This window comes from Carcharhinus amblyrhynchos, chromosome 8, assembly GCF_965287045.1.
Source record: "Carcharhinus amblyrhynchos chromosome 8, sCarAmb.v2.hapA, whole genome shotgun sequence".
NCBI lineage: Eukaryota > Metazoa > Chordata > Chondrichthyes > Carcharhiniformes > Carcharhinidae > Carcharhinus > Carcharhinus amblyrhynchos.
In genome coordinates, this window is record NC_137331.1 from 22,727,593 (window position 1) to 22,734,827 (window position 7,235).

General features: G+C 46.2%; 1 pseudogene; it reads right to left on the reverse strand.

The window, feature by feature from the left end:
- Positions 1 to 3,214: 3,214 nt before the first annotated feature.
- On the reverse strand, positions 3,215 to 4,136 carry LOC145346958 (protein CDV3 homolog; annotated as a pseudogene).
- Positions 4,137 to 7,235: the final 3,099 nt, after the last annotated feature.

Genomic DNA, 7,235 nt, shown 5'->3' on the forward strand with positions numbered 1-7,235 from the left:
AGTGGGACCCACCCACCCCCACCGAATGCCCCTAAGACCTATCCCCTATAGACCCAGTCTCCTTGGCACTGCCCAATGCCCAATGGGCAGTGCCAAGGTACCCCCTAAGCATGGGCCTTGGGCAAGGCTAGGGGACATAGGCTCAGCACTGCCAGAGTGCCAATACCTAGAGGGCGCCACCCCCAATGCCCAACCCCTTGGAAAGCCCTGAATGCCTCTATGCCCCTCCTTCACTCCAAAGTCATCGTCCTGATGGTTCCCCAGAAGTGGGGACCTACTTTAAATCCCACTAGAATGAAATACTCTGGCAGGGTGAGAGAGGCTAGCTAGCATGCCCAGAGATTTCAGCCCTGGGCTCACTAATCACATTTGAATAACATTAAAAATAGATGCAAATAACTTACTTAGTCTTCTTATCATTGTCCTGGATCTGATGGGTCTAGAAATCCAGGGTTGGGAGATGTGCATGTGGTGGGAACACATCCGCGAATCCTGCACATGCTCAGATATGAGATTTTCCTTTTACGCTACGCTAGAAAACCTGTGCAGCGGGTTGGGAGAATTGCCCTACCCAAATAAGTATGGAAGGACAAGTGATGTGTCAGGGCATGTGGGAGCTCATGGATACAAGTGTTACCCAGGACAAGCACATCTGCTGTAAATATGTGTGGTTTCAGTCACTTCGGCTCAGAGTCATTGAGCTGGGGACTGAGCTGTAGCCTCTGCAACACATCAGGGATGGAGGGAGGTACCTGGAACCTTTGTTTCAAGGGACAGTCACACCCCTCAGGATAGAATCTTCTGGTTTGGAAAGTGGTCAGGTTGTGACTGCAGCTGAGGCAGGTAAGGGGATCCAGGGAGCAGGAGACTCACGCTTTGCAATTATCCAACAGATTTGAAGTTTGCACAGCTTGTTTCAATGAAAGTGGGAGCTGGAGGATGGGTGAGCTGACTGACCATGGCAGTGTAGTACAGGAAGCCATTCAAGTGCCATAAGGCATTGGAGATAGCACAAAGAGGAGGATCGGCTCTGTCCTCTGTAGCAAACGACAAAAGTCGAGATAGCTGTGCTACCAGCCCAGTACGAAGCTTGAAACATCTGCTCTGGGCTGGAGAGGAACTTGCAATGGGAGGAGGAGGATTCCATTGTCATGGTCCATGTAAGTAAAAAAAAGACATAGATTGAATGAGGAAGAGGTTTTGCACAGAGAGAATGAGGAACTAGGCATTAACTTAAGCAAAGAACCTCTGAGGTTGTAAATTCTGGATTATTTCCTGAGCTGCTTGCAAATAGGCACAGGGTACATCAAGTTAGAGAGATGAATACATGTGTCAAAGGCTGGTGTGGGAGAAGTGGGTTTCAGTTCATGGGACATTGGCATCTGTACTTGGGAAAGTGGGGGCTGTACCACTGGGACAGTCTACATCTGAACCATGCTGGGACTAGTGTTGTTGAAAATTGCATAACTAGGGAAGTAAAGAGGGTTTTAAATTAAGTAGAGAGAGGGATATTCAAGTTTGTAGGTGCCCAGGTCACCAACAATCTGCCCTTGCCAACGCTACAGTTAAAAAAAAACACCAATGCCTCTAATTTCTCAGAAGACGTCGGAAATTTGGCATATCAGCTATGACTCTCACCAACTTTTACAGATGCACCACAGACAGCATTCTTTCTGGTTGCATCACTTGGTATGGCTCCTGCTCTGCCCAAGACTGCAAGGAACTACAAAAGATCACGAATGTAGCCCAATCTGTCACGCAAACCAACCTCCCATTTATTGACTCTGTCTACACTTCCAGCTGCCTCAGAAAAGCAGCCAGCATAATTCAGGACCCCATGCATTTCGGACATTCTCCCTCCCACCTTCTTCCATCGGGAAAAGGAAACAGAAGTCTGAGGTCATGTACCAACCGACTCAAGAACAGCTTCTCCCCTGCTGCTGTGAGACTGTTGAATGGACCTACCTTGCATTAAGTTGATCTTTCTCTATACCCTAGTTATGACTATAACATTACATTCTGCACTCTCTCATTTCCTTCTCTATCAATGGTGTGCTTTGTATGTATAGTGTGTAAGGAACAATACTTTTCGCTGTATACTAATACATGTGACAATAATAAATCAAATCAAACTTCTTACAGTCGGTATCCATCCCTTATTCCACTTCCACTGTAAAACAAAGTGAATGGATTCAAAGTGGGTCCAGTAATTGTTCTAGATATTTTTGCATCTGGCAAGATTTCGATGCGCCACTTTCTGGGAGTTAAAATTTGGTTCATATTTGCTCAATTGTTAAAGGGCAAATAAATCTTTCTGCTGGGTCTCAGAACATGGAACATTGGATTAAAAATAAGCTAGCCCACTCTGCTGCCTTACATCTATTTGCCTGATTAATGTCAACTCCATAGCCACATGCAATCAGGATTCCCACCCTGTAGTACATGATTGTTACTGGCCTTTACTGACTCAGTGTTTTGATGTATCAGTGTCATAAATTAGCCCTACCACTGAATGTAGTTGATTCAGCAATAAACAAAGTTATGGTCAAAAACTCTCCAGAGCTTGTTACTATCTGTAAGATTGAAAATAGGGATTGTTGTAAATTTACTTGTGTTTACCAAACTGCACCAATCCCATGATATTAATATTGCAGATGCTACCTTCTATTCTCAATTATCATATCATCTCAATGTCATGCAAAATAAATCATAACGGTGGCATTACAACAAGAATAAAGTTGATGTTAATTTTAAAATTAGGTCTCACTTGATGGAACAAAGAGGGTCCTCGGACCCGACCCTCTCTCATTGTGATCCTGCTCACTCCTTCCTTCATAGCCCAATCATAGCCTATTTCTATGTAGGTTGGTCTGGGATCTGGTCGCCTTTGAGACGCTCAATATTCAAATAGGAAGCAGGTCTGTAAACAAACGGACCACTTAATGGCTGTATTTTCAATCTTTATCCAAAAATGTTCCTCCAAGAGTGACGGACACTTCATTCAAACCCTTTATCAGTTCCAGCCCATAATAAACACCAGCAGCTATTGTGCGTCGAGTTAAACTTCCCATGCTGCCTTGTAAGTCTCTCATTTCTCCACAGAAGTCAATTAAAAATCTTTCTGGCATTGTTGGGTGAAGACAGATGGGTTCCATATGGATGTGTTACCTGGGATGGAATACGGACCACCTGTCTGTAAAATAGGCACCAACATTTACTGCTCCCCAAAAACAAATCGGTTACTGAGTTTGAGCTGAGCAAACTGACTTTTCGAACCATCTCCTCGGGTTCTGTTTCTGTATTTCACCATCTCTTCTCCATTGCTTTATCTTTTCTGGTTTCTATATGCTTTGCCGAAGCTTGTAGGAATGGAAGGTGTGCATCATTGCAAATCTCATGTGATTCTGTCCTCTCATTTCCGATCTGGCTACAGGGGATCAATTAACAACAGATGACTTCAGTTCTGTGGTCTCTACAACTGCAATAATAGGTTCTGGTTATTATGTTCTATGGCCCAACGGTCTTGTCTCTTTCTCTATATAAGATATTCTCCATCATCTTCATCTTGATCTTTTTAAATTCTTCTCATTATCTTCTTGCTCTCTTTCATCACTGGTTTGCAAGACATGGACTCTCAAGCCATTGTAATCAACTTCCGGGTGGGTCTGGCTGATCCCGGTTCCCCCTGCACCACCCTGTCCCCCTGAGTAACCAAGCCGGATGGTCATGAGTGTCCCGCCTCTCTGTTCAATGAGCTGCTCCAGGTCAACTTCCTTTTGCTCAAGTCAAACTCCTTCCATTCTTCATCCTCCCTGCCTCACTCCTCTTGGGGATCCTGACACTCGCTCTTCGTCACCTGCTGTTTCTCTTTCTTCATTATCTTGGCCACTCAAGGATCGATAGAGGCCCGAGTAGAGACCGCTACTTCCTGTGTGGGGGAGACAGTGGAGGCAGCGACAGTGGTGGTGAGCGAGGGTGGATCCGGAAAAAGGCAAGGACAAGGGTAGGGTCTCAGTCGACACTGTGGCTTTGGCCTGCCCAGCAGGAGGTGCCACCTTGGACACTTTGGTTTTCTCTTTCTTCCTGTCTGTTTTAGTGAAGAAATCGTTGAAGCTCTTGTCATCCTGCTTGGCCATGCTGGGCTGGAAGTCAAGGCTGAGCTGAAGCTGGACATTCACAGCTTGGTGACTTGGGGAGACAGGGCGGCTCAGGAGAGATCAGGAGCCAGCCAGAACCACCTGGGTCAAGCTGGACAGGGGCATGGAAACCAGGCACAACATTGGCATTCGATGATCTGCACTTTTTTGCCACCTGAGTTGCTAGAATTACCCCTCTGAAACCTTGCTGGGAGGCTGCAACATCCACAGATTCCCCTCTGTTGCCAGTACACACCATGATCCAAGCTTCAGGGTTTCAATTGATGATTGAGTAAAACATGACGCTAATCAAGTCCTATGCTCTAAGAAGACTTGGCCAATCAGAGTCGATATTGCTCTGCATTGCATGCTGATGGGCTCATTTGTATTTCTATCAGCAAGTGCAGAGCCATTGGGCTTTGATTGGTGAGCCCACAGCCAACAGCCATCACAGGGCCCCTCTACTGCTGGGCTTTTTGTTTGCACATAGCTTATTTCATTAGGGTTAACGTAAGTCCATCTCTGCCCTGCTGTTAGCTCACTGCTTCCCCATTGCAGGTGTCATATTTGTCAATGTTTGCGGCCCAGGGCTGCTTCATGGGAGACATGTCTCCCAAAGGGAAGAAGCATGCTGCTCTGAAACTCCCATGATGCCATGCTGGCTGCCAAACGTCCAGCTAGGTGACAAACCTGTCAACTGGTGGTCAATGCAGAGAAAAATCAGCCACCCAGTGCAGGAATGATCCACATCTGTGCTGCCAGGGTATGTCAACCATCTCATCACTCTCAACTCACACACTCACAAGCCCATCACACATTCACTGGCATCTCACTCGCTGCCAGCTCAAGAACATCACCACTCTCTGTGTCACACACTTCATATCTCCATCTGGCCTCAGCCTCTCTGGAACATGTGTCATGATCCCTTCCAAGGCTCCACTCACCACCCACATAGGCCAGGCATCCTCTGCCCTGGCATGTGTCTTACTCAGGATTTCTCCAGCTGTCTTCGAACAGGAAAAGCTCACACACAATAAAAGAGAAAGTTCCTTGATTGGGAGTGGAGTGCCTGAGATGAAGGTCCATATGGAGTTTGAAAACTGTGCCATCGAGTTGGCCGTTGAGGGCCTGCACAAACAGTGCACCAATGCATCCATCACACAACCACACTATGAGTGTTGAAGTGATTTTGAGAGTCGCCTGGCATGCACTAATGCTTTCTCCTTTCTTTCATTGGCATCCCTTGGAGGTTCCTGAGGGCAGCCACAAGCCAGGATCTCAGCTCCATCCCAACAACACTTTGGACAAGGAACCAGAGAACACCATGACAAAAGACATATCACAACACACACGCACATCCTCCAACCGTGCAGAGGCACGCATCTCAGTAAGACATAATTCTAGAGCAGCCTTGGAGGTCATGTTCTGGTGAGCACAGCTCACAGTCTGGTCCACAGCAGGAGGAAGCAGGAATATCCAAGGTCACCAACACTGGGAGGACTACTGGAGGCCACTATTCTGCTGGGTCTGAGTCTGACAATGATCCTTTGGACCTGGTTCTAAATCAGTTGCTGGAGCTGCAGAAACAATCATGGGAATATCTGGAAGCATGTTAGCTGCACTTTCAGATTGCAACAGATGATAGAGAAGACTTCTTGTTTCAGTTATGAAGGGATAACACCAAAATGCCAATGCGCCGATACCAACACTGCAGATTGGTGACCACTGTGGAGACTCTTGTTCAGGACCTTAGACCTCCGCTGCTGCCAGGGCAGCATTGCATCAGTGTAGCCCTTGGTGGTGTTTATTAGTAGCTATGCACCAGGAGGAAAGCCACTTTGCCCTCCCTTCAGCTGCCCCTTCTCCTAAAGGAATAAGTCAGAGACCCTTAGACACCCACAGGGAGGAGGACCAGCAGCTAGACATCCTTGGGTCTTCTAGTCAAGTGACTCCAGGATTCCCCAGCTGATCAAAACCTCCTCTTCCTGTAATCCCATCACCTCCAGCTCTACAGACCGAGGAAGGACGCTCAAAGCAGACTTAGTCCTACCCCTCCAGAGGATGCCCACCAGGGTATCACAAACAACAGGGTATAGCAGTCAGCAGGCTGCCTTCACCTCCACTGTGGATGTTCGGAATGCACCAAGGCACAGCGGTAGGGCTAGGAAAGTTAAGATATATAAGATAAATGTTCCTGATGTTCTGCAGAGGGTATCGCAATTGATAGCTGGAGTACACAATTGCGACCTGGTTTTACAATGCAGCAAAACCAATTTTTGGCCTTCTCGGGATATTTCCTGCACCCGCCTGTCATGGCACTGACTGCAAACAGGCGTGGAAAATCCTGGGAAGAGTTTCCACACACTTCAGGATGCTTAGTCCTTTGGCAGTGCTAAATATTTTCAATGTAACCTTCCTATAAACTCTGAGAACCAACACACAATAGACGATATGCCTTGGGATTTTGCAGTTGCTGATATTGCTTCATCACTTAAGAAATATCTCTTCTTTTTATTGAGTGTGTTGTGAATGATGAGACTGGCTGCATCACATCCATTGCCTGGAGAGACAGCATTTTTACCATGCCATTCTTGTAGGAACTTCCAAACTAATCTGCGAGTGCTTCTCATTTTCTGATGCAATTTTTTTTAGGCTTTCCATTCTCTCCCATCTGTGTAAAGGGTAATATCAAATAATTCCTAGAAGATTACTCAGTTAACTTTAATAATTGCTTTGGAATTATTCTTAATTTTTAAAAGAATTTGAAGTTTTGCCAAGGATTTCTGGCGCTTCAAAGAGTGCAGCACAACAGACTTGTGAGCACAGTTAGACCTTGTGGAATAAAAGGGACAGTAGGAATGTGGATATGAAGTTGGCTGAATGACAAGAACCAAAGAATAGTGAAACATAGAACAGTACAGCACACAGTACAGGCCCTTCAGCCCTCAATGTTGTGCCGAGCTATGTCTGAACCCAAGATCAAGCTATCCCACTCCCTATCATTCTGGTGTGCTCCATGAGCCTATCCAATAACTGCTTGAAAGTTTCTAAAGTGTCCGACTCCACTATCACAGCAGGCAAAATATTCCACACCCCAAC